We start from the raw sequence: 7340 nt of genomic DNA on the forward strand, positions 1-7340 counted from the left end.
AAAGGGTCCACCTCAAACCAAGGGGGTATTAACTTAGAGTTGAGTCCTCTCCAACTGCAGAAGATAGTTGCCCAATGTATTGGCAGGTTCGGATCACTGATAATACACGACTCTACGAAGGAAGGGCTTGGTGGGTTAGGAACCTTCGAAATATGATGATTTTTCCGTCTTTGTTTGATGAGAAATGCGAGACGAAAAAGGCACTCTTCGATTGCCCTAATAAAAAAAGAAAAAAAAAGGCGAGCTTGCTTCTTATTCTCATCTTTGATCTCTTCCATCTCTACCTCCCTCATTCTCACCTATGCTGAAGAAAGGTTTGGAACCCTATAGAGAATGAAGAGTACTAAAAAAAAAAAGATCTTCTCACTCATTTTAGTCGAGACCTCTCAACAGTACTTTTTGAGGCTCCAATCTCCCTATAAATCTCGTTAGCATGGGCGAAGATGGGGATAAGGAATAAGGATTGAAGCCCCCTTAAGCCCCCTTAGCTCTATCAGGGACTGCGCAAGGTTTAGCTTTCTAAATGTGTAGAGCCAAGTGTAGTGTGATGTAGTAGTAGGCACTTCTAGGACCTCTTCCGACTACAGGATGACTCTAGTGCTTTGGGTACTATGGACCCTCTGACATCCATTGCAGCGGAGCCCTGGCTAAGCGTAGTTCTTTAAATGAAAGGTTGAATCCAATCTTTTTTAGATATCAAAAGACAAAGATCTAGATTCATCCATCTTGATATTCATATATCTGACTCAAAAAAATGGATTTCTGAAGTTGCGTGAAGCCCCAAAAATCCTTGATTTGGCCAGGAAAGACTACACTGCTTTGGGACCAGGGGGATAAAAGAAAGCTCCATATGAGTTCTTCTACACATTTATTTGGATCCATGTCCATTCCTACAATGCACTTCGTGCACCATTGGCCCTTTGTTCTCCTCTTATTCTTCATTGCACGGTTTGGATGGACTTCACCGTTCTTTCCCAACTCAAATTTCAAAGGTTGTCTCACATCGAGATGCTGATTCCTTTTCAACCCCCACTGAGATGGGGAATTAGTAACACCCCATTGACACTCTTAGGCCCTGAATCTTTTTTAATCAAGGCCCGACTCGCATCGTTCCAACAACCAACGGGGAGCACCTCAGTATATGATCGGCACAGTAACTGGGAGTCCTATTACTGCTTCGTGGGGCCAGCTTCAATTCACCAAACCAAGGTTCATCTCGTGTAGTGATTGTGGACTCGTACAAGGATATTGAGTAGACGGTTGATGTATCAGACTCGACCCTATGTTTTAGAGCATGCATTCCTATCAATCTCGTAACTGAAAAGTAAGCTACATGTCCAATGCACTGAGAACTTCCTTCGGTCTCCCAAACAGACTAACTCGTGGCAACCTTCTAGCCGTCTAACGACCTATAACGCTAGTCACTACTCCCACTGGGTCTAGGAAGTAAGCCCCACAACCCAAAGCGGCAAAAAATAAAGAATTTGCTACAAAAACCGACTAATGGTATTCCTGGGTATGAGAACATAGTAATGGAGAAGGTAATAACCGAAATAGGATTTGTTTTGGCTATAGCACCCAAATTCGCTATATATTCGACACAATTTTATCGTAATCTAAAACTATGGTGAATGCATCTATCGTCATTAATACATAAATGAAGATACCAATTAGTAGTGAAATTCCTTTTATGGTTCCACATGAGAAACTTGTACAAACATAACCTACATGTCTAATTGAACTATGAGCTAAAGGTCTTTTGACTTTCGTTTGGGCCATGGTGGCCAGTGCTTCTAAGATCATATAAGCAATGCTGTAGAAAAAGAAGATTTCTTGCAATGTAGCTCCATAGGAACCATAAAAAGAAAGACATGAAATATTAGCAAAAATAGAGATTTTAGGCGCAATAGAAAGGAATACTGTAACCGGGGTGGGTGAACCCTCATAGATATTAGGTGCCCTCATATATAGAGTAAAAAATAAAGGTCCAAATGGGAGGGGGCTTTCTTTGAGGCTTGAAAGATGGAATAGATAAGACCCCACAAGTTTCAAATTCGCTGCTGGGGAATGAACGTGAAACGGAATGAGGAATGATCAACGAAAAAAGTGCTCTCTGAATCGAAGGTGAAAATCATTTTCCATCAGACAGCTCTTTCTGTAACTCCACTCTGGACTTGGATTATCTATCCAAAAAGGTCTACTTTCGGCCATTCCACACGCTGCCTAGTAAAGGTGTGCTTATCTTCAGTGGATTCTCTCTTTTCTAATGGATGCTGAACCTACTACCCGATTACTAAGAAGAGGGTGGGAGCAGTAGCTATATGGACTCCTTTCTCTTGTTGCCAATACTTTCTCAGGCCAAGCTGGAATTATTTATGTTCAAGGATAGGTAAAGCCCAAAGAATGCTATCCTACCTAATAGGTTAGAGCGCAAGCGAAATGAGGAGAGGGCCCGACAATCATACCACCGCGGTAAAAAAAGTGTGTTCCCTTTAAAGAAAACCTACCCTAGGCTATCCTCGACCTTCTTCTTTTTTTTTTTTTTTTACATAAGAAATCCAATCTCGATCTCCGAAAGCCTTTTTCTTCCTCGTTGAGCCGTTCCTTTAATGGTTGGGGGAAGCATTTCCTTATCTGAACTTGGCAGGCATTCTCTTTCTAGCCTTTGAAAAAAGGAGGGGTGTATTCCCAGTAAGCGAAAACTTGAAGGTCCTAGGCCATACATTCAATACTCAATCTGGAAAGCTATAGGGATGACAAAAAGAGGGCGCTTTCCTAGATCCTATATCTTAAACCAAATACAAACTACAATGAACCGGACTTTGCCTTTTCATTCCTTATATCCAAAGCATACAAAACATCACCTCATACAACTAGTTGGGTTTGAATTAGATGAATAAAAAATCAAAGACAAAGTCAAAAGTTAGTAGTAGGGTCTGAATAGTGACTTATTAAAGGAATGTGGAGAATCCACCTTTAGTCAATAGGAGCCCTACTTCCCTCTCTTTGCGACCTCATCACTGAAATGAAAGCGTAAAGAAATTGCTTGATGAGTTGCCAGGCATAGCGTATCGTAGATTATTCTCTCCTTTTTTGGAGCTTGACTTTACTAAACTAATAAAGGCTCGCTTCTTCGAACGTACTTTGGTAGGATTACAAAAGAAAGATTACTTCAATGAAGAAAACCGTCGGAAATGAGAGAGGGTCACTTTCGGAAGCCTGAGCCAATAACTAAAGCTTTAAAACATAAAAAAGGAATGAGTTTAGCTGACTCACAAAGCCGTCACACTAAATAGGATAAAGTGCGTTAACCTGATAAGATATGAACACAAAAACAACTAAGTCGATCATCAAACGTCGTAAAGAAATCAGAGATATGTCCTTATCAATGGAAAATTCTTTGCTCCTAACGGAGCCCTCAATAAAAAAGAAAGTTAAGGCGCGAAGCGAAGCAACTGTGAAGAAGCCCTTTTCATAAGAATCTAATCTCAGAGGAAGAAGAGTCAATGGACAAGGGAGAATAAATCCTTCTACGCCTTCTACATGGCGAGGATAAATAAGGGTCAAGAAGACTCAAATACTTTGAGTCTCTTTTATCCACTAACGAGATAGGATACAAAGGTTAGGACTCTGAACTTCCAAATCTACTCAAACATAAATAAAGAAGACTTGGTCCGAAGTGGAATATGAATATGGAAAAACAACAGTCCTCAATGAACTCCTTATCTAATGAGACTACTCCTCCTCTTGCTGAACTAAGCTAGTTTGAACCCTTATTCCCCGTGGGAGTCGAGCCGTTTTTGCTCCTCTAGACTTGTTTGATAGACGAATTTGTGTAGAATGAAGAAAGTCACTGATTTGATCCACAGGCATAAAGAATGATCGAAGAAGCAATAAAGAGAAGCACAATGTAGAAGGTGTCCCATAAGTAAGAGATTAGGACATACAAGGTTTCCTATGAAAGTCATAAACTAAATAAGGCGCGAAGTAAAGTGACTGGTATGAATTTAAATATGGATTTAATTCTGAGTCCTTTGAATGAACCTTTAATTGAATCCATATGAATATCAAATGATACAAAGGTTAGGACTTGAAAGCGAATTCCTTCCTTATCCAATTTGAAGGAGCCCTTAAGATTAGAAATAACTCTACTCAAGTCTAATGAAAAAAGGCATACTATTCACAGATCTCAACATCAATCAGAATAAATGGAGGCTACACATCAAATTCAAATCAAAGAAATTATGTACTAGCATGTATGGTTATGGATGCTGCAAAGAGGCTTTCTGCAATTGTTACCGAAATGGGGCAACTGAAAAATGAGATGAGGCTGTAGAGTGCTAAATCTCTTTTTGAGTTGATCCTGCCAAAGAAGAAGGGTGCATTCGTGCTGCCGGAGAGCGTATTGAGGATTTGAAGGGAATGAGCGAAGTGGCTTTTTCCATTCTCAATAGCCTGAATAGCCCTTGGAGAGGAATCCTACGGGGTAGTTGCCTATCTTCTTCTCCAAGAGAAGATTGATTGTCGGTCGTACATCTGTTTATTTATCCACTGGTATGGAAGTAGAATGAAGGAGCTCTAAGGCTTTTTGCTTTAGCTCTTTGGCCGGGCCTAAAATTGTGAATTTGCCCTTCCACCTCTCGATACTCCTCGAAAGAGATTAGCCGGTGAAAGGCCCTATTATATGGATTCCTCTTCACTCAACTTTTCTCTGAGTTTGAGCCCAACCGATGGATGATCCATAAGAGCCTCCACTAGAGGCTACTGTGTGACCTCTGGCCCGACTATCTTAGTATAGGGATCGGCCTCAGTAGGTGCACAAGAGGGCGAAGGCAAAAGAAAAAGAGAATTGACTAATTCGCCTTGCTTCCTAACCTGAGCTTATTGACGGGTTTTACATTAGATACATACAGAAAGCATTTTCTTCGACTCATGCCTTGGAGAAGAACCTTCTTTCTTTAAGTTTGAAGTCCTTACCTTGTAAAGGGCTTAAAGGAAACTTAAAAAAGATTTAGATAAAGGATAGGCTTCAATCTTTTTAGTAGGTTTGGAAGCCTCCTTTTGAGTTTTATTCCTTATTTCTTCAGGAGTTCTCTTGTCTTCTTTTTCTTCCTCTCAAATTTGTCAATATTCTTTCGACTATTATTTGGTCTCGTTGAGAAAGACTTATTCATATTTCACTTCTCTCTTTATTCAATGAGCTTTTATCCTTCTACGTCTGAAATCCATATGAACTAAGACCATATTAATCTGTGAAAACACAAAGGCCAGGTGACTAATATATATTCCAGAAGACTACTCGTCCTCGCTAATTAAATCTAAGGATTCCTTGCTAGGATAAACTCCTTTTTATTATATTCTACAAAGACACCTCTCCCTTGCTTCTTAGTTCAGTTACTGATGAAAGATCTCATTCCTCTATTTGACGGCTAGTTCTAATATACTCTACTAAGAAATAGTGATAACTTGACTCAGTTGCTTCGCTCTCCAAATCTGCTACCTCAGCTGCTCCTAACGCTATTCGAATGAAGCTTCCTATTTCGTTATACCCTCTTCTCTTCTCTCCAACTCTCAAGAGCTATTTTCTTTTTCTTCGAGTCTCGCAATATGAACACCGATCTTTTCCAGTGGAGCTCAATGGAATCTACCCTATCTACAGAGCTGAAATGGGACTTGAACCAAGTCTAACTCTTCCTCTCCAGCTTCTAACCTGCACCGATCAGGAAAGCTTTCTATTTATCTAACGTCTCAAACTAGGTAAAGCCTACTTCATACCGCTACGTGGGCTTCTGATCTAGCGATTGAGATTGAATTTTTAGACTTCCTCTTATCTCCACTTCTTTATGGGATTCCAAAGTCTATCCTTCAATCTGAGATATTGGCCATACCGGGCATATTCCCTCGTTCTACTTTCATCCTATATATTAGTCGACCTCTTAATGGAACTCAAACTTCTTCCTTTCACTTTAATCCTATGAAACTGGAACTGAGACAAGGCACCGGGAAGGAAAGTTGCTTACACTCTGTTCTGAATTAGATGAGCCAACCTTTTTGGAATTCTGCATTTATATCTAGACAACATTTTGTTAATATAAGATGCTTGAGACATGGCTAGTGTTCTATTTTTACGGTTTCGAACAATTTGAATTCCAAGAACGAATTGTGCATCTTTCAAATCTATTATTTGAAATTGCGTAGCTAACCATTTCTTGATTTCAGTTAGATAAACTACATCATTACCAATAAGTAGAATATCATCTACATATAAAACTAAGAATTCTATAATGGAATTGATGACCTTTTTGTAAACATAAGGTTCGTCAACATTTTGTTCAAAGCATAAGACTTGATCGCAATATCAAATCTTATATTCCAGGATCTAGATGCTGGTTACAGACCATAAATGGATTTTTGAAGCTTACAAACCTTTTTTTCTTGACCCTTTTCTATAAACCCCTTTGGTTGAGCCATATAGATACTCTTCTCAAGATTTCCATTCAAAAAGGTTGTCTTGACATCTATCTGCCAAATTTCATAGCCATAAAAAGTGGCAATAGATAAGAATATTCTAATCGACTTAAGCATGACAATGGGAGAGAATGTTTCTTCATAGTCCACTCCTTCTCTTTAGGTATAACCCTTTGCCACAAGTCGAGCCTTAAAAGTCTGTACTTTACCAGCTTGGTCTCGTTTTCCCTTGTAGATCCATTTACAACCAATATTTTTTACGTCATTTTGTTGATCTACTAGAGTCTAGACAGAATTAAAGAACATAGACTCCATTTCAAGGTCCATGACTTTCATCTATTAGTCACGATCTACATCATTCATTGTCTGTTTATATGTTAATGGATCCTCTATGCCATCACCATGTATGAAAACTTGAGTTTCACTTAAACCCAAGTAGCGATCAGGCTGATGAACAATCCTCACACTACGTCGAGGCTCTCTCAACTCTTGAGAATGATGTGTTTGACCAGATTTCTTAGTTTTATCAACTACTTTAGTGGATTAAGTAGGTTTATCTGTAGCACTCTTAGAAATCTCATTCAATACTAATTTACTATGAGGTTGATGATCCCTGATGTGGTCTTCCTCTAAGAATGTGACGTTTGTTGATACAAATACATTATTTTCTTAAGAATCGTAAAATAGGCCACCTCTAGATTCCTTTGGATATCCTACGAATAGGCATAATTTTGAACGATGTTCCAAATTTTTAGGGTTTTGCACCAACACGTGTGTCGAACCTCCCCAAATTCTAAAGTGACGTAAACTTCCTTTACGCCCTTTCCATAGCTCATAAGGTGTTTCTGAAACACTTTTAGAGGGAACATTGT

General features: G+C 39.3%; 1 pseudogene; it reads right to left on the reverse strand.

The window, feature by feature from the left end:
• Nucleotides 1-1329: 1329 nt before the first annotated feature.
• Nucleotides 1330-1965, reverse strand: LOC127148966 (NADH-ubiquinone oxidoreductase chain 2-like; annotated as a pseudogene).
• Between the last annotated feature and the right edge of the window lie 5375 nt (nt 1966-7340).

This window comes from Cucumis melo, chromosome 4 (genome assembly GCF_025177605.1).
Source record: "Cucumis melo cultivar AY chromosome 4, USDA_Cmelo_AY_1.0, whole genome shotgun sequence".
In the NCBI taxonomy this organism is placed as follows: domain Eukaryota; kingdom Viridiplantae; phylum Streptophyta; class Magnoliopsida; order Cucurbitales; family Cucurbitaceae; genus Cucumis; species Cucumis melo.